We start from the raw sequence: 23333 nt of genomic DNA on the forward strand, positions 1-23333 counted from the left end.
GAATTCATGCAGTAAGCAAAGTGTCACACGTTCAGTCATCTTTAGCAGAGACAATAATTCATGGGTATAATTAACTGCCTGACAGGTATCGAGTGTGTGAGGTGTTTGAAGAGGGCTTGGGTTGCTGGGGGGTTTCCTGTGCTCACCACTGCTGGGGGGGGTGTGGCAGAGCTGCTTAATGAGGCTCTCGTGACAACTGCAGGAACAGACAAATAAATTAAAATAAAATCAAAGCTCCTCACGTCCCTATTTACCGGCTGGTTAATGACACTTAAACAGAGCTGGAGGTGGGCAAGGCAAGGCAGCCTGAGCTGCTGCATTTCCATGCTGAGGGTGCTGCATGGGGTGTGGAGCTGCAAGCTGATCAATTAACAATTAAATATGCTCCTGAGTTAGTCACACCTGCCTTGGCCTTCTGGAAAAGTCTCAGCAGCGTGCATGGCATTTTGCATTCAATGAATTCTCATTAGCTGTGGTACCAGAGCAAGGAATGATATTCCTGCATGGCATCAGGGGGCCACTTTCATGGTCTGATGGGGCTGCTCTGCGCAGGGAGAACTCCGTGGCTGGGAATTACACAGGGGAATTACATCCTGACACAGAGCATTCTGGTTCAGCTCTCCTGAAAGCCATTTATTTTCACATAAATTGGTTTTCTAACACGGGAGTCCTCTTGGACATTGCTTTCCCACATCATCCTGAGGGCTGAATCACAGCCACACTTGTGTCACCATTCACCTGCCTGAGAGCCCCTTCCCTGTGTTTGGATGGCAAGTAAAGCCATCCTTCCCAGGAGATCTTGGAAATCGGGACTCCCTAGGATTTAAGGTTTAAGAAATTAGGATTTAGGAAATTGGAGCACTGAGGCTGAACTGAGGTGCTGTGTGCCCCTGCAGGACCTGTGCCACGCAGAGTGCTGGCAGCAGGGCAGGGCCGGGGACAGCCCGGGCTCAGAGCTCGGCAGTGCCAGCAGGTTGTGCCCCCGTGACAGGGCACAGGCTGATCCTGCTCTTCAGCCTGCAGCCTGAATGCCTCCTTGGGCTGGAGCAAGAGGCATTTCCAAAACTTTGGGCAGGCTCAGCCCACAGGGAGCCCAGTGCTGGGGGAAGTGCGACCTTTGTGCTGCTCGGGAGCCTTTGGAATGTGTTCCAAGCCTTGTGGACAACTTGTGTCCCTGTTCAAAGGGCAGTGTGGCTGCAGTCTCCTCTGCTGCCCACAGCCCTGGGTGAGGATCTCTTTGTCTCAGGTGTTCTGAAGGTTTGTCCCAGCCCTGACCCTGGAATGGTTCCCCGGCTCTTTCTCCCTTCGGAGTTTCTGGGGCAGTGAGTGCCCAGGGCCAGTCCTGCCATGGCCAGAGGCACCAGCCTGGGCCAGCTCAAGGTGTCCCTGCCCGTGGCAGAGGGTGGAACAAGGTGAGATTTAAGGTCCCTTCCAACCCAAGCCATTTTGGGGCTCTGTGATGCTGGGAAATGATTCCCATGATTATCTCAGGGTCCAGCTGGGAAGCGCTCCCGTGGCCGAGGCGTCCAGGCAGCTTCAGAGGAAGCTGTGGGAAGGAGATGCTGAGCTTCTGATGCCTCTGGGAAGATAAAAGGCATATTTGTACTTTGCCTTGGATCCTCTTATCTAAGAGCAAGCCCTGCTTGCCTTTGGGAAGAAGGGCACAGAAGAAATAACTATTGGCAGATCCAGTTATAAAAAAGCCTTTATAAAACCCATCAAGACAGCCCCCAGGCTGCTATTGTGGGGTTTATTGTGTTCCTAAGAAATAGAAGCTGGTTTAACAGAAGTTTCACAATGAAATTAGGAGATACTAAGTGTTAAATTGCATATTTTTAGTCCTGTGTGTTCAGCTTAGGGTTAAAGCTCAATTCCAATTTCCTTGGAACTGTTGGGTGTCCACAAAGGACCTGCAACTGCTGCACAGGGATTTTGCACAGGTAGGTGTGTTTGTATCAGCAGATTTTTGTATGGCTTAATCGTCTTCCATGTTTAAACTAGCAAGAGTGAACTACTCCACCAAATCAATGAGATTGGGGCAGATCAATCTATTCAGTACCTTATTACCCATTTGAAATTATCTCCTGATGTTTCAAAATGAGTGAAAACCAGGCACACTGCTTAATCTGACTCTTTAGGAGAGCCTAGCCCTGCTGCTGTGGTGGGCACACAGCCCTGAATTTAAGCACTTTTCCACAAGGAGCCTTGGAGTGCTCAGCTGTGGGGTTTTTCTGGCCATGGACACAAAGACCTGATGGTAGCATTTCACTGGCTGTATTTTCAAGTTAATGTAGCAAACACTTGTGGAGGAGAGGGGCCATGGAATGCAGATAAATACTTGACTGCTTTCCAAAGGTTAATTCTTTAAAATTTCCAGTGTTAATTTCTTAAAAACAAACACATGCAGAAGAACACAGACCATAAAGGCATCCTCTTGAAAGACTAGTCCCAGGTTGTTTCTCCTCTTTCCAGGCCCTGGAACCATTGCATTTTGCAGGTTATTCCACCTGCACAGTCTAAGTGCTTGAGCAGATTTGTTGCTCAGATGATTTGAGTCTTGCACAGTAGCTCAAATCCAGGTCTAAAGGGAGACTAATCCCATTAATGCCTGTCTTGTTGGTGTTCCTCGGGATAACAATGGGATGGAGAGTGAAAAATTATGCTGGAAAGGGTGTAAATGACACTTTGTAAATGCTTTTGTGCCTGTGCTGTCCTGTGTTCTCTGTCCCCACACGTTGGTTTGTGACTGTAACAATCCATGGTCAGAGATAAGGAAAAGAATCCACATAAGAAAAGGCTGTCAGGGCCGTTTCCTCCAAAACAGGGAAACACTGGAGCTTTCATGGAAATTGGGAGTGGACTCCACTGAGTGCCTGTGCTGTGTGTGCCCTTTCAAACAAAGATGGGGCTGGGTGTTCATGCAGAGATATCCAGAATTAAAATCGCACATTTGCAGGGCTCCAGGCCAGGTTGGACAGGGCTGGGAGCAACCTGGTCCAGTGGGAGGTGTCCCTGCCCATGGCAGGGGGGTGGAATGAGATGGGCTTTGAGGTCCCATCCCAAACCAGTCTGGGATTCTGTGGTTCCTTGTAAATACAAGTCTCAGTGCTGTTCAGGGAGGACTCAGACATTAAACAGCACTATAGCAGGCATGTGGCTGTTCAGCTGCTTCCTTAAACCAAGTGAAAAACCCCCAAAAAACCCAAAGGAAGAAAAACCCCACCCAAAAAAACATTTTGCAAGTTATTTCTGTTTCTGATACTTTGTATTTCATAGCATTGTTCAATGAGCTTTGCAGGCTTACAGAGTTTTGTATCAATATTTGATCGTTTCCTCTGACTTTGAAGAAAAGAAAAGTGTATTTCGGGCACTTAGGAGCCTTAGGGAAAGCTCTGACCACCCGAGGGTACCTACTTGAGTGCTCAATGGAGTGAAGCTGTTTTGAGGAGGAGAAATCCCCTGGTTTGTATTTTAAGTACACTGAGGGATGGATGGTTTGGTGCTGGGGTTTGTTCATTGAGTAGTTCAGACAATGAATTAGGAAACCCTGGAGATGAGCACTAAGAAGGCCTTTAAGACAGGGAGTCTTCAAGCCTTAGTACAGTAATTTTTTAGCCATTTTCATTGGTGCTTGGTGGCTGTCAGTGACCTGAATTTGGGCTCTGAAGGAGTTCCTGGGCTCTCTGGTTCTCCACAGGAATTCTGGGGCAGGGTAAAGATGAGCTTTCCAAAATGCAAACAAAGAAGTTGAGCAGAGGAGAGGACAACCTTCCCTGACTTTGTTCCACTTCCAGGGAATGACAAAGCACTGCTGCCCCTGTCTCCCCCAGCTGGGTGAGGTGCTGACCTGCCCTGTGCTCAGAGCAGGAACTCCCAGGGCTCCTGTGGCCCTCATTGCACCGACTGAGGGCTCAGTCCCTGCTCTGTCCCTCTCCCTGCCCCTGCCTAATGATGCCATTAATAAAGGAGCTGTGTCCCTGATTGCTCAGGGAAGGCAGAGAAAGGAGCCATCGATGTCCTTGGGGTGCCGATGTCCAGATGTGTCTGGAACAGATGGACTGCTAAGGAAACAAGAGACCTGGAGGAAGTCTCGGCCTTTTCCATCTCTGTCTCTAATTTTTCATGTCTATCAAAGCACAGAAGATGAATTTCACTGTGTCTGACTCTGCTGAGAGGGAAGGGAGGGAAACATTTTGTCCAAACAGTCGGTGTTCATTAAAAAGGGAGATGAACTTTGCTCGGTGCTTTAAAAAATGGTCTTAAAATGTGGCCCAAATCTGTGCTGGTCATACATTCTTCATAACTTTCCTTTCAAAAAGCTTCTAAAACTCCTCAGCACGGGGCTAGGAGCACTCTGGGTTGTGAAATTATCTTTGCAGACCTTGGGATTTTTTTCCAATGGTAATTTCAGAGCTCATATGTCAACAAAGCAGTGTACAGAATTATCATTTCCCTCTGGACTTTTCAAATCTGTATCTCTAGGGGAAATCTAGAGACCACATGACATCAGCTTGGAATATATTAATAAAAATGAAATGTGGCATTTGTTAAAATCCCTTTGTTGGAGAAACAGCCTATTTTTCTGATTAAGTGCTGTGTCAATGTTACATCACACTGACTAAAGATGTTTCTGGGTATCAGCTGGGCTGACAAGCTTTAAAAGTACCTGGAATCCTTCTCTCGGCATTAAAGTCCACCAACATTTGCTAAAGTAATTACTTCTGTTGAATGAATCTGTGGTTTGTCTGGGGAATTTGCTGCTGCTGAAGCTTTTTTTCCCCCTCCAACCTATGTGTCACAAAGTAATTCCTTGCAGAGGCTGCAAAAGCCTTAATATAATCAATTCACATGCAAATAAACATAACTCTGTTAGTTCTTGAATGGAAGACAGGCTCTGGAAAAGTCTCAAACTGAGGCTTGTGGTTCTTTGGCAAACATTTTTCAAGTGTTTCCTCCTCTTCAAGCTGGAGATCCTTCTAATTAACCAGCTCAGGCAACAACTGCTGTCCAGCTGAGGGGCAGCTCCAGGGTTCAGATCCCAGATGGTTGATATCAGGACATGACTTATCTACCAGAGAGCTTCACATGTGCCCTGGATTTTTTTAATTCTTTCCCCTCACCCTTCCAGTATTGAGGTGGTTTGTTATGTTGCTATCAAATATTTATGTGGTTTGTCCATTGACTTTTCCTGAGGATTGCTGGGCTGGGAGGGAGCTTTCCCCAGAGCACAGGTTCTGCTGCTTGGGAGCTGCTTTGTTCAGCACCCCCTTCCCATCCATTCCTACAGCTGGAGTTTCCAAGGGTGCCCTAAAAAGGGCAGGAATAAAAGGCACCTGATGAAGATAATGTTAATGTTTACTTTTACTGTTTCTGTGGAGAGTTAAAGCCTGTGTGATTTCATAGGATGATCAATACAAATTTCAAACCGTTCTGACGTTCAGCACTGCTGAAGCACAGCCTGGCTGTAAAGTTTATCATCACTGGTAGCTAAACAAAAATACAGCAATGCAGCTTCTGTCTTTGGGGTTATTTTTTATTATATTCTGCAATTAAACAGCCTGTAAAAGTTCCAGGCCAGGTTGGACAGGGCTTGGAGAAACCTGGGGTAGTGGAAGGTGTCCCTGCCTTGGCAGGGGGGAAACAAGATGATTTTAAGGTCCCTTCATCCCAAACCAGTCTGGAATTCTGTGACTGTGGTAATGGATGTGGTGATGAGTTGATTTAATTGTCTATTTTTAAAATATTCAATATTGTAGAGTGAGTTCTTTCATGGAGATGAGGACTTAGATTTCTAATTCCTGATGTTTAGAGCCTCTCTGAGTTTTGGAAGACAGCATGGTGGGAGTTTCTCTTGCTTCAAATTCCCCAAACACTGTGGTTCAGTGTTTGCATATAAGCAGAAAGCAAGACAGAAAGAGATTCTGAATCCTGGGAAGTCTGGCCAGGAGGTCTGAACAGAAGCTGAGTATTGCATCAGTGCTCTTCTGTCATCTATTTTACATTGCACGGAGTGCAGAGGTCAAACTGATGCCATTCCCAAACAGTGCAGAGTATTCAAAATACCTTCAAAACTTCAGGTCAGACTCCAGGTTAAATGAGAAACTGAGTTAAATGTTTTGGGGAAGTGCTGGTTTGGTTGTTTCATGGGTTTGTGTTGGAAAAGTGCAGTATTCTGCTTTGGCACTGAGAAAAAAAGCCAAACACAAAAAAGGGGGGAAAAACCCAACAAAAATCAACCAATCCCCACTTTTAAAGTTGAAACTTGCACAAACCTGCATGAATTTCCTTGGCTTGCACATTTATGCCAAGGCTGGAGGGTTCTGCCAGGAAATTTGTGGTGCCCTGTGAAGTCTGTCCATGCAGTTTGTGTCTGCACAGGGAAGGAGGAGCAGGGAGGAATTTTGTTCCTGACAGCTGCTGTGATCATTCTTCTGTTAGGTCCATCTCTGAATAAACCTGTTATTTGCATGTGGTTCAAGTGAATGAAAATGCAGTTTAAGGGACTGCTTTGATGCCCTTGAGAGTCAGAGGGGAAACTCCCACTAACTCAACCAGGATTTCACATTTGCCCTCAGGAGACAACCAGTGAGCCTGGAAAATGGTACAGAGTGTGCCCTCAAACTGATGGCTTTTGGAATCATTCTGCTTCTTCCAGTTTTCAGTTATCTTTATTTTCAAAATAAAGCAAACATTGCAGCTCTTGCTCCAGTAGCAATGAAATATTTCTTACATGAGGTAGTTTGTGGTCTGATCTGTTCTGACTGTGCAGAGCTGGGCAGGCACCACCAGAAACAAATTGGGCTGCCCAAAGCTGGAGGAATTGGTTTAACAGGATGAGTAGAAAATCCTCTTTCTTGTCTGCAGGTAACAATTTCTACTCACTTGGCCAATTTTGTGCTGTCTCTCTTCTGCTGATTTTTTCTCTTGTAGCTTTCAGACATTCCAGGTGTGGATTCAATTCAGAGTGCTGTCCCAGGGGAACATTCCCTGCTCCAAGGGAAAGCTTTTCCTGCTTTTCCTCTGCACCCTCTGATTGTGCCTGTGTGGCTCAGGGCAGGAGCACAGGGAGTGCAGCAGACAAGATCCCAGGAAAGCTGCTTAAGCAATTGGATTTGGGATGTGCTGAATGCCTCAGCAAACCTCCCAGCTGGGTGCTCTAATGGAGAGAAAACCTCATTTTGTGCCGTGGTGCTTAGCTCCTCTAAGCAGGTTTAGGAGCAGATCCTCAGTCCCTGAAACCACCAAGCCTGGCTGGGAGGGGAGAGGTGGCTCTGAGGAAACACCTTGGCTTGTGACAAAAACAGGGTGTTCAAGGACATAACTCCAAAGTTGGGGTAAAAAGAATATATACACTTACATAAAATACATATAAATATGTAATATATGTATTATGTATTGTATGTAATGCATAAATATACATATATGTGTGTATATATATGTGTATATACACATAGATGGGGTAAAAAGAATATATGCACTTATATAAAATACATATAAATATATAACATATGTATTATATATTGTATGTAATGCATAAATATACATATGTATGTATATATATACACATATGTATATGTATACACACACACGCTCTTATATGATATAGGCCACAAAACCAGATGGGTTTTGGCATGTTTAAGGAGTTCTTTGCCTGTGAAGAGCTGCTCAGCAGCGGGCCTGAGGCTGATGAGCCCTGTGCCTGGCTGTTCTCCCTCCCAGGTACACAGACCTCGATAAAATCAGCACCTTGTGCAATTCCCGGAGCTGCCAGCTGAGTTCCCTCTCTCCCCTCTGCATCCACAGCCTCCTGTGGATGTGGCTCACTCCTGTGCCTGCTCTGATGGAGTGGTGCCCTGGCCAAGCACCTTGCTAACGCCCTCAGCACAGGTGGCTGATAATCTGCTTTAATTATAGTAAACGTGCTTAATTTCAGAAGTGATGTTTAAAGCTGACAGGAGGTTCCAAAGAGCTTTCCAGCTCTGCCTTCCCAGCCTGGCTGCAGCCACACAGCCTCCAGCTCACAGGCTTTTAAATTATTTACCCAAAATTGGCTTTGAAGGAAGAATTAAAAATGAAAAAAAAAGAAATAAATTGAAGTTTGAATCTATTAAGAACTTGATAGAGGAATGGAATGGAAATAAGAGCTCTCCTAGGAACACTTTGGCTTCTGCTGACCTGCAGGGAATAATGGGTGAGTTTTGGAAATCTCATAGCTTTTTATTTCTCCCCTCAGTTTCTCCCGGTCCCCCATCCCTGTTTCCCCTTTCAAACACCAAGCAACTGCACTTATTTTACATTTCCAGTGCTCAGCCCTGTAGCAGGTGAACAGAGTGATGTGGATTGATAATTCCCTTCCCAAAAGGCATCCTGGCTGCTCTGCACGTGATGCCTCCTGCTCTGGGGCTTGGTTTGTTGATTGTTTTTCTTTAATTTGGCTGTGGAAAGGAAAGCTGTGCATGTGTTTAACTTCCTGGCTGCTTGCAGTAGCAGAGGGGCTGACAGGCTGCCTGGGCAGCTGCTGAATTTCACTCCATCATTTCAACATAAACTCAACCCTGCTCCCCTCAGCACCCCTCACGCAGCAATCTGTCTTCCAGGCAAAATTAAAACCAGTTTTAGCATCTGCTTAGCTGTGTAATGCAGCAGTCCAGGGGCTGTGGGGAACAAAGGCAGTGGGCAGGCAGGAGGAGGTGTGTGCATCCCCTCATTTTGTGTTCTGCAGCTCAGGACAGTCATTTGCTGAAAATTACCCCTGTTCAGTGTGGAGTGTGCTCAGCCAGATCAATACTGAGCAACGGAAGGTGCTAAACCTTCCCCTTTAATCTCTGGTGCTGTGCAGGATTTCAGCTCTCCCCGAGGCTCCCAGGGCTGCTCTCACTGTCAGGGGCTGGAGATAACCCTGCAAGAGACATTTCTGTCTTGCCTTTGCTTTAATTCTCCTGCTATTTAATAGTCCTCCTTTTAACCCACGCAGTGCCTGAATAGGTTTTCCCCCTGAAAAAATGATTCCGGTACTTTGCAGCTGAGACATTGAGATAATTGCTTTTCCCAGCCCTTGCCCTGTACTTGCATAGGTTTTAGATCTGTTCCCCTCTTCAAAGTATCCCTCCTTCCTCCTCCAGTATTCCCAAGCACAGCTGGAGAGCCCAAAGAGCAGTTTGGAAATTCTATCAAGGCAGTATTGAAATGTCAGCTACTGTAACCACGTGGGTTTTCAGTTCCTGAGTGCCACAGCTCCAGATGTGATGTGAAAACAATCATCCAAATGCAGCCAGAGATGGTAGGATTGCAGAGATTGTTTATGCTTTAACAATAAAGCAGTGATTTTCTATCTTATGTGATTTCTAGGCTATTAAATTCTTTATGTTATGGTGAGCAAGCTTGCAAAACCTTCATGTGAGGAAGCTGCAGATGTTTTGGCAGCAATGGAAATTTGGGATTCTGCTACTGCCTCATCACCTACTGCTCTCTGTTGGGTTTGGGGTGAGTTTTAGCAGCTTTGGGGCTGAAATGAAACAAGAAGCGCATTTGATGGAGCAGTGAACTGCCTGGTGGGGCAGGGCAGGGCAGTTCTGGGAGTTCAGACCTGGCTCTCTCCAGACTGCAGGAAGAGCTGCATGTGCTGTCTGTGCCTGGGAGCACTAACTCGGGGCTCATTGTGTGATGCCAGAGGCCATAAAACATGCTGTGATTTGGGATTCTGCCCAAACCTGCCCCACATCCAGGCCTGTTCCTGAGGGAACTGGATCTGGCACGTGTTGGGGAGCACAGGGAAATTCACTTTGTTCTTTACTCCACACCTCTCCTTTCCCTCTCAGCCCTTCTCTAAAATGTTATCTGCAAGGCTTCCCGCAGCATTTTCAATGGAACAAAAGCAGACCAAGGGCTGACTGGGAATTTGGGTGGTCACATTGTTTTCAGCCACGGGGTTCAGGCCATTATTCCTCCACTGGGGTTAACAGAGAATGGAAAAGGTGAAAAAGCAAAGAGGGCCAAGGACTGGAAGAGGCAATGTCAGCTTGGAACAAGGCTCTGGAAGAAATGGGGAGCTGGAGCAGGGAGGAAAGAGATGTTTGGGGAGAGCTCAAATCCCCTGAGGGATTGAAGGGAATCGTTTAAGCCCTGAGTCTTTATTATTGAGCCAAGCTGCCCTCCTTTGCCACCAACTGCTTTGCAAAAGGTCATGCTTCCTCTGGGCCTCATTGCAGGGACAAATAACATGGATATTTTGGTGGTTTGGAGTTAAGGAGTGTGTGCTCAGATGGCAAAGAGCTGCAACAGGAGCCACAGGCAATTACTCTGCTTTACAGAGGTAACAATTATAATTACACTCAGGCAATCACAGATCTGGCTAGTGGAATTGTTGCTGGAGATAAAAAAAAAAAAAGTATGAAGATCTGAAAGATATTTACACTTTAAATATTTCATCCAACCTGTAGTACAAAACTTTGCCTGCCCAGGTAAGGGAGAACTGCATTATATGTATGTATCAATGGGTATTTACAGATAAAACAATATATACAAGAGTCCAAAAGAAGTTTTACTGTTTCAAAGTGGGATCAAATTCATTCAGTTCAGTGCTGGAGTCCCCAGCAAAGCCTGTCTGTCCTGCCTGCTCTCAGGGCTGGATATTTCATGTTTATCCTCATGTATGAGTTAGGCTGAAACTCCTGAGATGGAGAAAAATCTTCCAAAACTTTCAAGGCCAAAATGGAGGCCCAGGTGTGAACTTTGATAGGTTTGAGGAAGGCTGAGTGTTGGTTCAGGGCTGGTTATAGTTAAAAATGCAGTGAGTTCATCAGCTGTACCATTAAAGGAAGATGCTGTGGCATCTGAAGGGAAATTCTTTATTTAGCAGGAATATGAAGTGTGAAATGCCACAGCTGAACAGATAATTGAAGGAGACAGTCAGCCCTGCTCAGAGCCCCCAGTGTCCCTGGTTGGGGGAATTATTCAGCCTTTTAAAGTCCCATTAAAGTGCTCTGCTGGCCTCATGGAAAATTCACTGTTCTGCACTCACTCCCACTCAGGAGACCTTGAGAACCTGAAAATTTAGTGCTACAAAACAGGCTTAATTCTTGCAGAAGGTTCCATTTAGTGTTGATGCGCTTGGAAAATTAGAAAAGCTAAAAATGCGCTGCTTTATCAGGCATTCAGGAGGTTCTGTGCAGGGAAAGGCAACTTTTTGGAACATATATGCAAAAAACTAGATGATAATTTGAACAGTACAATGTGTGTCCTGTACAAGCAGTGCACACGTTCCTTGTTTTCTAGTGGAAAAGGGAGTTGGTGTTCCAGTGGGAACAAAAGGGATACAAGAATGAAGATTTCAGAGGGATGTGTGTGGGAGCAGGAGTGGCTCAGCCCCAGATGCTGGGCATGGGATGGAGGTGGTGCCACCACCCAGGGATCCCCCCAGCTCCCTGCTCTGTCCTCAGCCAGGGATGGAGTTCTGGTGCCCTTGAACCAGAGCAGACTCAGTTATTGCTTCAACTCCCTTAAAATTCAACCCACCATTCATTTGGTCATCTGATCTAAATAATAATGAAATAAATCCTGATTTATCAGTGCAAGGAGAGTTTCATTTCCTCTGCCACAAGCCAGTCTGCAGCCTTGGTGCATCTGAATGGTCCCAAGTTCAGATTTTTGAGGCAGAATCCCAGGAACACACATGGATCAGGTGGTTTGTGACCTGCAGTGCTGAGCTTAGGGATTAACCTGGCCTGGGGAATGGTTAATTATTAATTTCTGAGCAGCAGTGGCTCTGCTGTGATCAAATAAAAGCTGCTGTGTTATCTAAGTGGCTCAGGGTGATGTGAGCACCTATAAAAACCCAAGTGCAGGCACGTGGAGGAGAGGCAGGTGACTCTGGGGATGCATCATGCAGGAGCTGCTCCCAGTGATAAGCAGAGCACTGCAAATCCATGCCACAGCAATCACAGGGCAATACTTTAATTATTAATGCAAAAAGAATTTGAATGGCATTAATTGCAGCTGGTAAATTTGTCACCAAAGGCAGAAAGGGGGAATTCAGCTCATTTCTTGTGCTTTGGAAGGCAGGTGAGGAAATGTTGTCACTTCTTACAGAGTAATATTTTCTGTTCTGCTTTCCACAAGACAAAGAGCACCTGTCCAAGCAGCACATCTGGATAAACTGAATCCAAATGCTTTCAGCAGAGTGGGCCAAGGAATTCTCTCCAACATGTAATTAATTGTTTTATGGGGATGGGGAAAACAGAAGCCTGAGCAGTGCAAGTTAATGTAATTTTGATCTTGGAGGAGAGAGGAATGATTTAGACAATTGCTAATGTGTGGAAACCTGCTACTGATTTTTGACAGAACTGTGGAACAGCCAGAATGCAACTTAATTCTGCTGGCCTGGCTCTGTAATTGATGGGGCATTTATGGACTTGAATTGAAACAGAGTTGACTTGTGTCTCAGAGCTCGCTGTGGGTTTGTGCACAGTGCCAGGTGTCCAAGGCAGTGCTCTCCAAACCCTTGGATGGAATTCTGATAGATCCCCAAAGGTGGCTGCAAATCAGAATTTCTGCAGAGCAGCTGAGTTCACGTGGAGTCACAAGGATCTGCACCACAGAAATGTCAATATTCTGTTCCCCAGTCATTGTTCAGTCTGTGGGGACACAGAGGGCCAGAGGTGACAGCTCTGGGGTATTTTGGGCAGGAGAGCCCAAGCAAACAATGTGCAAATTTTAATAGGTGACTAGCTAATAGGTGATTTTGACAGGTAATTTTAATTTTAATAGGGAATAGGTGAATGTAAAGCAGAGAGTCTGTAAATGGGGCTGGAGCCCAGACTGAGTGGGAATCCTGTCCCAAGGAACTGGTTCTGTAAAGCTCAGCAAGCTGTGAGAGGCAGATGGAGCTTTGGTGGATATGATAAGATTATCTCAGACCTGCTCTGAGTCCCTCCAGAGTCTGGGAAGGCTTGGAAGGATTTTGGTGGCTTCTCCCTGTGGAAACTCAGTGTGTGGAATGTGTTTTCAGGTATCGGGACAAATTGCTGCAGAGATTCCAGTTTTCTGCTCTGCCAGGCTCATTGGTGACTCCAGCCCCAGGCTGGGATGTGTCAGAGGCAGCTGGGACAGGCTGAGCACAGCATGGGGAGCCCCATCAGCAGCTGCTGCACACAGAGCACTCAGGGCTTGCAACTGACACCTTCAGCTGCACAATCAGCCCTGGCTGGATGTTTGAGGATGGTTTTTCTGTTTTCTAACCATTTCCTCCCATGGCAAACCAAACTCTCCCTCCCTGAGGCCAGGCTTTAGCAGCTGTCAGACTGCAATAAATCTATTTAAATAAATAAAATTTTTAAAAATCTATTTAAATAAATAAAACATTTCCAGCTGTAATGAAAGATGTGTAAATGCCCTCAGAGGTGCAGCTCTTGGGGAAGGACCTCCTGCCACCCCTGGGCAGTGGGAGTTTGTACATTTAGAGTAAATGTAAATTACAAATGTCCAGTTTGTGCATTCCTGGGTTTCTGTAGGGCACAGACCTTCACATCCCACTTGGCTTGGAAGGATGAGGTGCTGGGCACCCCCTGCAAGGACCTGACCCCTGCATGTTCTGGGAATTTGTGTAAATTGATGTTCTGCCCCACCATGAGATCACTTAGACAGCTGGGATTTGGGCACAGTGTGCACCTGCTTTGCAGAAGTACAAACGAATCCCATTTTGGGCTAAAAAAAGCCCAGTTTGTGGGCAGAGTGCTGCTTCAGAGCCTCCCATTCCATTGCCCTGCTCCCCAGGGCATTTCCTCCAGCATTACCTCAGCTTTTGGTGCCACAGGGCTCCATCACTGAGAATGGGCAGGTGTTTCTCATACCTCATCATTCATTCGGAATATCTTAACTGTAAAAAAGAATTGTTTTACTTCAACACTGGGCTTAAGCACCGCTGGCTGTTACTGTTCACATCAGGAAGTCTTTATGAAGAGAGGCACAGCCCCTGTCCCTGGGCAGTCTGGTACCACTGGGAGCACCGAGCACTGCTGCTGGCACCAGAGCCCCAAACTGCCCAAGGTGGGCTGTGTCCTTGGTCCTCACTCCAGCCTGCTCCTCCCACAGCAAGTTCAAGCTGATTCCCCCTCAGTGTGTCCAGCAGAACAGTTCCTTCCTGGGAGAACATTCCCAGGTGCTGTTTTTGCCAGTTCATGCCCCAGAGGAATAGCTGGCTGGAGAGCAGGGAGGGAGATGGATGCTGCTCATTTGCTGGGGATGGGGACAGGCTGCACCTGTGCCAGCCCAGCACAGAGCCCTGCTCAGGGACATGTCTGAATGCAGCCATCTCCCTTTGCCCACCTCCTGCAGCACTGCTCTGGCTCTGGTTTTGCTGCCTTCACATCCCCTGTAGGAAATGGAGGTGCGGGTCATGGGGGGTTAATTGGGAGCTCAGCTCTTCCCACAGGCACGGAAAGAGCATTTGGAGACAGAAATAGAAAAGCTGCCCTCGTGTTCCTGCAGCCCTGGCCTTTGGAGGAGCTTTGCCTCGTGTCCTTCAGGGCTGGGCCTGCAGGATCCCTCCAGGTTTGGGTGATGGCTGGGCCAAAGTGCAGGGAGCTGACAAAATGAGAGAGCACCAGAGCAACCCTGCCTTTATCTCCACATAAATACCCTTTTAAAAATACAGCTGTTTTTAGGAGCTGTGAGTTAGCACCATTCTTTCTGTGTTTCCATCCTTCAGCTGAGCACTTGGCATTTTAGCAGGAGGGGTTTTTAAAGCTGACCTGGTTCCAAACTAAAGGATAAATTCCTGTTTGCTGGGTATCTCAAGCATTTTTCATGACCCAACTCTTTGCTTGACTCACCAAAGCCCTGAGCAGTCATATAACCAAATACACAGCCACTAGTACAGGCAAAGGAAAGTTATTCCAAATATTGATATTTCCTATGGATTTCTTTAGCTCTGCCTCCCAGATTTTCCTGTTTGTAAAGGTGGACCAGCTTTTCTTTACTTAGGAGGGGGAGAAAAATGGTTATTTAAAGTTATTTAAAGTGAATAAAAGCTAATTATCATATCCAGGATTGAAAGTCAAGAGTTCTATTTCCAGCTCTCCTTAGCAGCTCCTTGAGTTTGGTGTGTAGCACCAGGTTTCTCTCATTTTGGGGAGAAAGGGCTGGTAAAACAATAAAACAGTTTTTCTAGCAGATCAATTTAAGGAATTGATCTTTTGAGTCTGTATTACACCTGGGAAGAGCTGTGCATATGCTGGATTGATGGACTGTAAAGCACACTCATCCAGAGGGAAATGGAAAAATGTTATTCTTCCTGTCCCACTTGTCACTCTGCTATTTATTTCCAAAGAGCAGCTATTCCTTGGGAAAATTGCAGCAGCTTGAAAGTCAGCTGTGCCTATGCTTTCTTTTCAAAAGATATTGATTTTTACATTTTTTTAGTGGCAGCTCTATCTGTGCCCTCTGTCAGAGCTGGAGCTGGGTGGTTCCTGGGACAGGGATCCCCCTGGGGAAGAGGGGACAGCATTGATGGCCAAAGGGCTCATCAGGAGTGCCAGGGTGGGACAGGGAAATCCCCTGAGCCCCTGCCCAGCCCTGCAACACTGACAGGAGGAGAGGGACAGGGGCTCTGGGTAAACGTGGGAAAAGCAGCAATTCCAGGGAGCTGAGGCTGAAATGGGAATTTGTGGCCTTTCAGCACTAATCCCTTCCACTTCAAGCAAGGATGTTGCATGGTTTTTTCTCATAATTCAGTCATTTTTGACATTTTGCTGCTCACAGACCTAGAAATCTTTTCATTTCTGCCTTAATTCACTTCCAGCTCACGCACTCTTGTGGCCATGCTGATTTTGGATTTCCAGCCCATATTCTTACCCCAGGCTGCCCTGCAAAGGCCATTCTGCCCCTTCCCCTGGCCCTGTGGGGCTCAGGGAAGGGATCCTTGGCTGCCACAGAGAAGCTCCCACCCCTCCAGGCAGCCAGGTGGGATTTGCTTCTCCTCAGGTGGGATTTGCTTCTCCTCAGGTGGGATTTGCATTTCCTCAGGTTTGGGTTGGGCAGAGGCCTCAGCCCTGTCCCACAGCAGGGCAGAGGGTGTTGAAGTGAAATCAGGAGCAGGCAGCATTCCCAGAGGGAACTCCTGGTGCAGGACCTTGCTGAGACCCTTGGGCAGCTGGCAGGGTCTGGAGTTTTATCTTCTTTTCTGCCAGGGTTGGGATTAAATGCACCAGACAGAATTTCTTGTTGGGACTCAGATGTTTGTTAGTTCTTATTTATGTCACAGTTTCACAAACCCTGAGTTCTACAGCACTTCACTCCAACAAACTAAAAATGGAACTCTATCTGCCTCTCTACAAGGCCTTTTAAGGATAAACTGTCCAATTAAGAAATGACACCTGAACTATTTTTACTTTTAACCCAGTAACCAACCACCTGAACTTTTTTATCCAATTACACAAAACCACCCAAACCCATGGAGAAGAAGGTGAAGGAGAAGATGAAGAAGGCCCAGCCCAAAACCCAAAACCTCCATCTTGCTTTCTATTTATTCCTGTATTCTAAACCCTAAACTCTGAGTTTCCCACCCTGTGATCTCACACACTTCTGATCAAACTCCACCCCCACAATCCCAGCTCTGTCATTCCATTCTGGAAGCTTCTCCAGGGCCTCAGGTCAGTGCAGTGTTCTCCTGGGGGTCAGTGCCTGGCAGCACAGAAAGGCTGGAATTCTCATTTTCCAGGGTTCCACAGCAGGTGAGAGGGGTGTGACTCCAGAGCAAGGAACCACTGCTTGACACTCCAACATTAATGAATTCAGGTTTTTTACTGCCTCATTCCCAGGCTTTTCCTCATGCTCCTGATCTTGGATTGACAGTTCTACTGAAAAAAAAGAAACAAAACCTTCCCCAAGCTCATGTGATTTTTACAACTTCTGGTTTGTAACACACCTGAAAATCCCCCCAGCAGCATCACCCTGCCTTATCTGTTTCTCTGGGATTTTCATTGCTGTGGGAAAGCTGCCAGGGAGCTCCAGCAAACTCCTCAGGAACTGCAGGAGCTGTGCAGGGTGTACCTGTACACACACACAGCTCCCACAGGCATCCCCTCTGTTTCTGCACTCTAAAGACATTTGAGGAGTAAAGTCCTAGGAAAAGAAAAGAGAAAAAGGGAAAGGGAAAGGGAAAGGGAAAGGGAAAGGGAAAGGGAAGGGAAGGGAAGAAAAAAGAAAAAAGGAAAGAGAAAAGAAAAGAAAAGAAAAGAAAAGAAAAGAAAAGAAAAGAAAAGAAAAGAAAAGAAAAGAAAAGAAAAGAATTCATCTCTTGCGCCAAAATACCTCATTTTATCTATGGAGATGGGGCAGAGCAGTAGCACAGAAGATCCACAGTTGTGTTGCACCTGCTACAAGATCTCTGATTTTATAGATCAAGTCCTTTAACACATTATCTGAAAAATTAATGAAGTTCTTGTCTTCATCTTGTGGGAGAGAGTGGGGGGAAGAGCCTGCAGGTAGAAGCCCATCAGACAGAAAGCACAGAGGGGCAGGTGAAGTAAGGAGCACTTGGCCTGTTAAATCTCTCCTCTAGGCAATGTTGATGTTGATGGAAATGTTCTTTTTTTGGTGATTTTTCTGATAGTTTGTGATTGTAAGGCACTGAAAGTCACAGGTTTCCAAAAATGAGTTACAGCTCATAACTTGTGCATTGATTGGGCATGTGGAGGTCTGTGCTGGGACGGGGGAAAGCAGCTCAGTGAGAACGTTTGGGCATGTCTGGCAGACAAGAACTAGAACTATAAACATTTTTCCCATATTTCCAATATTTTTCCAGTATTATAAATAGTTTTCCAATACCTTCCTACAGATTCCTTTAGCCCTATTTCCCTCTCTCTTCCTTTCTGGAACGATGGAAACAGACCCTCTCTTCTTTACTGAGGAGGGGGAGAAAAAGGGTTTTTAAAGTGAATAAAAATGAATTGTTACACCCAGATTGAATGTCAAGGGTTCTATTTCCAGCTCTGTGTTTGGCTCCTGATTGCTCCTTGGCACGGGGGCACCTCATGACTCACATCCCAAAGGGCTCTGAAAGGAGAGCTCCTGGTCCTGGATGAGCTGCAGGTCCCATGTGAGGGGCAAGGCCAGGGACCAGTGGGGAACTGAACCCCCCCCTCCCAAAAAAACCCAACCAAAAACCTAAACAACATCCCTAAAAGCCAGGAGGGTCTGGGGATGGATGAGGGGATTGGGTTTTGCAGCCAGAAATCTGCCTGGTCCTTGTCACTGTGCAGCAGCTGAGAGCAGTGTCAAAATCTCAGCCTTGCCCCATCTTGTGTGTCTTATCTGCAGAAAGGGGAAGAAAAGATTTGAAATTATTTTCTTCAAAATATTTATCTTTTAGTGTGGTTTCCTTGAACTAAACAAGACTCTGGTCCAGTCAAACAATCCACAGAATTGTCCAGCAAAGCAAAAGCTGCCCGCAAGATTTTAATCTTGAGTCTACATAAGGTCTGCACTTTTCACTGATCACTGGTGGGGTTAAAAGCCCCTGAGCACCCCTGAGTGAGAGGCTCTCACCTGAGCACAGCCCAGCCCCCAGCACCTCTGTTCCAGTTCTTGCTCCTTGTAAGAATGTAGAAAAATTTCTTTTAAACTCCAATTTCCTTTTTATTCTAGGCCAATATTTTTCTTGTGCATTTTTTCCTTCGGGCTGTTCTGCATCTGAGTCTCCTTTTTTCTGAAAAATTAGTTAAAAACAAAAAAAAAAAGGCTGAAAATCTCAATAACAAAGAAAGCAAATCCCAATGATTCAGATTCAAAACCCTTTTTTCAAGTCCAAGTGCTGTTCCCTGTGAGAAAAAGATGAGCTGCTTTTTGCAAAATGGACCTTAGAAAATGAATTTTATTATGAGCCTCTCTCTTTGTAATATGCTTATCTCATTTAGTCACAGTCAAGTATTAAAATTTTATATCAGTCACGACTGTATATTCATGGGCTACAGGTCCTGGGGATGATTTTCTGTGACTTGCATTTTGGACCAGTTCTGAGGAGATACAAATGAGCAGGCTGTGCTGGGAAGCCTTAACAAACTGTAGTTAAATATGGAGAAGTCTTAAAAATTAAATGGAGATTTTGCTCTTTTGTGGCCATAAGTGTAGAAGGGAAAAAAGGCAAACATGAAATAACTGGAGACTGGGAAGAAAGGACCAAATTCATCTTGTTTTCCTGAGGAATGCTCATGTGCAAGTGGGCTCTTTATCTAAGCAAGATATGAGAGGGTTTGCCTGACTCACCTGGTGCTGGGAGCCCCTCAAGGTGCAGCCAAATCACAGCCCCTGCTTCAATAAGGAATTAAACATAACCATGCTCAGCATGTTCCAAATGCAGCTGCCAAGGTTGTGGCAGGAGTGCAAAGGAATTCAGGAACAGCAGGAGCAACCTGAGTTCTGGGAAGCACCTGAGGTGCAGGAGGTGAGAGGAGGTTGCTGAGAACCTTCCCAAGGGCCTGGGGAGGGGAGCTGAGGAGCCAGGAGCAAATGCAGCGTGACAGGGAAGGGTCCTGGAGAGCCCAGGGTGGGAAAGGGACAGAGCAGAATCCCCAGGGTTTGGTGGAAATGAGCTCTGGAGTTGGGGAGAGCTGGGGAGCATCAGCTCAGGGCTGGGAGACACAGAACTGGCAGGGTGGGAGGGGTGTTCCTGGACCTGCCCAAACTCCTGGAACTGCCCAAAGTCCTGGAGCTCCCCAAATTCCTGGGTGCTCCTGGACCTGCCCATCTTTGGGGGATGTGGAGCGTGGATAGGGGAGGAAGGAGGGAGCATTGGCTGACAGTGATCAGTCTCCATAAGATCAAAGTGGAATCAACCAAATAACAGAGGTCAAATCCTTGCAAAACTTGGATATTTAGAAGCAGTTTCTGCTTGCACTAAACCAAATGCAAGTATTAATTCACAGAATCCTGGAATGGTTTGGGTTGGAAGGGCCCTCAAAGCCCATCCAGTGCCACCCCTGCCATGGCAGGGACACCTCCCACTGTCCCAGGTGCTCCCAGCCCTGTCCAACCTGGCCTTGGGCACTGCCAGGGATGCAGGGGCAGCCCCAGCTGCTCTGGGCACCCTGTTCCCATGTTTCTCCACCTTCATTGTAAAAAAACTTTCTTCTATTGCATCCCAGTTTATGCTGCCCTGAGAGTATCATCAGCCAACTCTTTGATGCATTTCCTCAAATATATTTGTGTCAACATTCAGCTTCCCCATGCTGTGATTTCCCAGCCGTGTAGGGCTGTGCTGCCCCTGGGTGGGTTGCTTTGGTGGTGATCTCTGATTTTGGAGTGCAGTGACTGCAGCAGGCTCATCCTCATGGTCCCCATGCCCCCCTCAGTGTGTGCCCTGCCAGCAATGAAACTTCCAGCTGGGAAATAAGGAGAACATGGCTGAGGCTGCCTCGCTGAAGGAATGAACATAGATCAAATAAACTGCAGCAAAGTGACAGAAAGAGTCCCTGCAAGGCCAGTGCAGTGATGCCACAGGAGCCTGTGACAGCAGGCTCATACTGAGGGGAGCTGATGCCTTTACCCACACACACACCAACAAATGGATCTCTCCTCCGGGAAGGGAGCAGCATTCCCAACAAAGGGGGCAGGGATTGTTCTCATCCCTGGGACATGCCCCACACGTGCTGCAGTGTGAGTGCAGTTCCCAGCCTGCAGCAGGAGAGCAGCTACAAACTCCAGGCAGCCTCAGGATTGTTCACTGTCACTGCTAAGGCTGTTCAGCATTTGAACAGATACCACTTGTCTGGGGTTTATTTTTAATGAATGTATGGGGTATGCAGTGATTCTTCATTTTGAACCAAAATTCTTGCCTCTGACTTTTTTTTGGTTTTTTGGGTTTTTTTTCCCCGTGCTTGCCCATGTGTGAAGCACAGCCCGTGCTGAGGGCTGCTGCCTCTCCTCAGCAGGGCTCTGAGGGTTGGCAGCTCCTTCCCTGCAGTGGGGAATGTCTGAGCCCATCTCAGGTGCTGCAGAGCCTCAGACCTCGGGAGGGGAGAGCAAGGGGCAAAGGGACCTCCAGCAGCACAGCTCCAGCCCAGTGTGGAGCTGCCCTCAGCCACTCACTCACTGCTGTTCTGCCTCTAAAACAGCCAGGATGGAAATTAAAATATATACAGGGAACATATTTCTCTATTTCCCAGATTTTCACAGGGCCCAGCACTGACTGAGCTTTGTTTCAGTCCCCAGCAGTTTCCCCTCTTTGCAGATGAGCTGGAAGGTTCAGCTACAGGATTCATCTCTGCTTCCACAGACAGCAGCAATGAAATCATCTGCCTGGGTGTTCTTGCATATCTCCATTGCTGTGCTAAATTATTGCCAGCAATGTAGCTAAAGCTGCTATCTGTCCTCTAATTCCCAGCCCTCTGTGCTGTGATTTCTTGCCTCTTGCCTGGGCATTATTCTAAAGGTGATTGAAATGGCACTGTGGGTGTCAGCACATAGGTGCTACCTTCAGCTCTGTTTTGGCAGTCAGTAGTCCAGAATGGAAAAAACAAAAAAACCAAAAAACTTTAATTTATCTTAAAAATTAAATCCTGAGAGATGATGGTGAAAAAATCATAGTGAAAATGAATTGCTCAGGAGTGATTTCATTTTGACCCCTATAACTCTCAGAGGCCACAGTTGATGCACCCAGCAGGTAACATTTGCTTGAGTTTATCTGCTTTTATTAATATGCTGATGGAGGAAAGGTGTCTGAATTCATGAAGGTTCCAAGAGCTTTTGCAGTTATATTTATGGGCTAGAGAACCATCCTGGTCAGGACAGCTCACACGTCACCTCCAGGGTGTTAAACCCATCCCAGCTGGGGTATCCCCAGTGCAGCCCTGCAGTGCTGAACTGCACAGCCCAGGCTGGGGGGGTTTGCTCTGGCTTGCAGAACCAAGGCAGTGTCTGACCAATGTCCTGGACTGAGCCTTCCCAAGGAAACAGAGGAAACAAGGGATTGCTGGAATGGCTCACTCAGCCATGGTGGCCCAGCAGGTGCCTTGGCTCTCAGCAGGGCTGGCACAGACCCTGCTCTGGCTGGGGAGGAGCTGGGAATTGTGTCCTTAGGCTAAAATGTGACATACACAGCTGTGTGAAATACCCTGTCTGTGCATGGGCTGGGGCAGGGTAGACAGGGCTGGGATGGGGATTTTGTTCACCCATCCCAAACCTGGCCCATCCCATCCCACAGCCCTGGCACACAGGTTGGCAGCTCTGAGCAGGAGCTGTGGGAGCTCAGAGGCAGGAAGGAAACACAGTTCAGACTGATGCCCTTTTAGCTGCAATTTGCAATCTGCAGCCAGTCAAGGCAAAGCTTCCTGACACTTTCGTCTGTCTGTGGGCTGGCTTTAGGACAAGGGTAATTCTGATAAATGCTTGTAAGGATTTCCCTGACTTTCCGGGAGTGAAGAAAAGTGATGTCAGAATTGCATGGTGTTGAGCTTTGTCTGCTTTGCCTTTGAGGGAGAACTCCCCTGAGAAGATGCTGGACTTTTAGCTGATGTGAAAGGTGCAAATGATGCTGTTTAAAAGCAAAGCAGCCACTCCAGTGTCATTGCACAACTTCTGTCAGGATTTCTGCAACCACTGCCTATCCTGGGACCAGAGCCCTTTTGGACTCCTCAACTCTGCCTGGCTTTCCCGTGCCCCTGAGCCTCATCCCAGGTGCCTGAGCTCCACACTGGGAGCTTTTCTGCCTCTGAAGGTCAAAATCCTCCTGGTGACATCAGAGCTGATGTGCTTCCAAACGGGCTGAGCCCACGGAGCCACCACGAGGTTCCAGGATGAAAACATGAGGAGAAGTGAATCAGCTCTTATGAAACAATGACCTCCTCCATCTCCCAAACAGCTTCAGCAGTGCAGCAAAAATAACACCAAGAGCCAAGCTGTTCCCAGGGTGGAAAGGGACCAGGTTTGCAGCTCGGGGCTCTGAGGGAGGAGGAGGATGGATGCCTTCCTCCAGTCAGCCCAGGCAGCTCAGGGCTCACCCTCACTCCAGCTCCAGCTGCAGCCTTGATACTCTTGGGTTTTATTCTAATTATTGCAGCAGTGATAGAACTTGTTCTTACCAATATGGATTTCAATAACATTTTGTACTTATTCAGCATCTTTGCATTGAAAATCTCAGAAGTGCTGAACAGAAGGCAGTGGAAATCATCTCCAGTTTTTCCTCAGGGGAAGCTGAAGCAGGCTGGTAAGGACCTCTGGTGTGGATTGATAGTTCTCTAATTTTGGAGAGGCAGCACATTCAGATTTTTAGGGGTTTTTTGCTGTTCTTTTCCCCCCTCTTTACTGGAAAGCTGTTCCAGGAGGATGCAGGAGGTGCCTCA

At 46.9% G+C, this 23333-nt stretch overlaps 1 protein-coding gene across 1 annotated transcript in view; it reads left to right on the forward strand.

Moving 5' to 3' along the window:
• Positions 1–23333, forward strand: part of IQSEC1 (IQ motif and Sec7 domain ArfGEF 1) — a 128765-nt gene that overhangs the window by 18594 nt on the left and 86838 nt on the right. The window lies entirely within an intron of this gene.

This window comes from Geospiza fortis, unplaced genomic scaffold (assembly GCF_000277835.1).
Source record: "Geospiza fortis unplaced genomic scaffold, GeoFor_1.0 scaffold1079, whole genome shotgun sequence".
NCBI classification, from domain to species: domain Eukaryota; kingdom Metazoa; phylum Chordata; class Aves; order Passeriformes; family Thraupidae; genus Geospiza; species Geospiza fortis.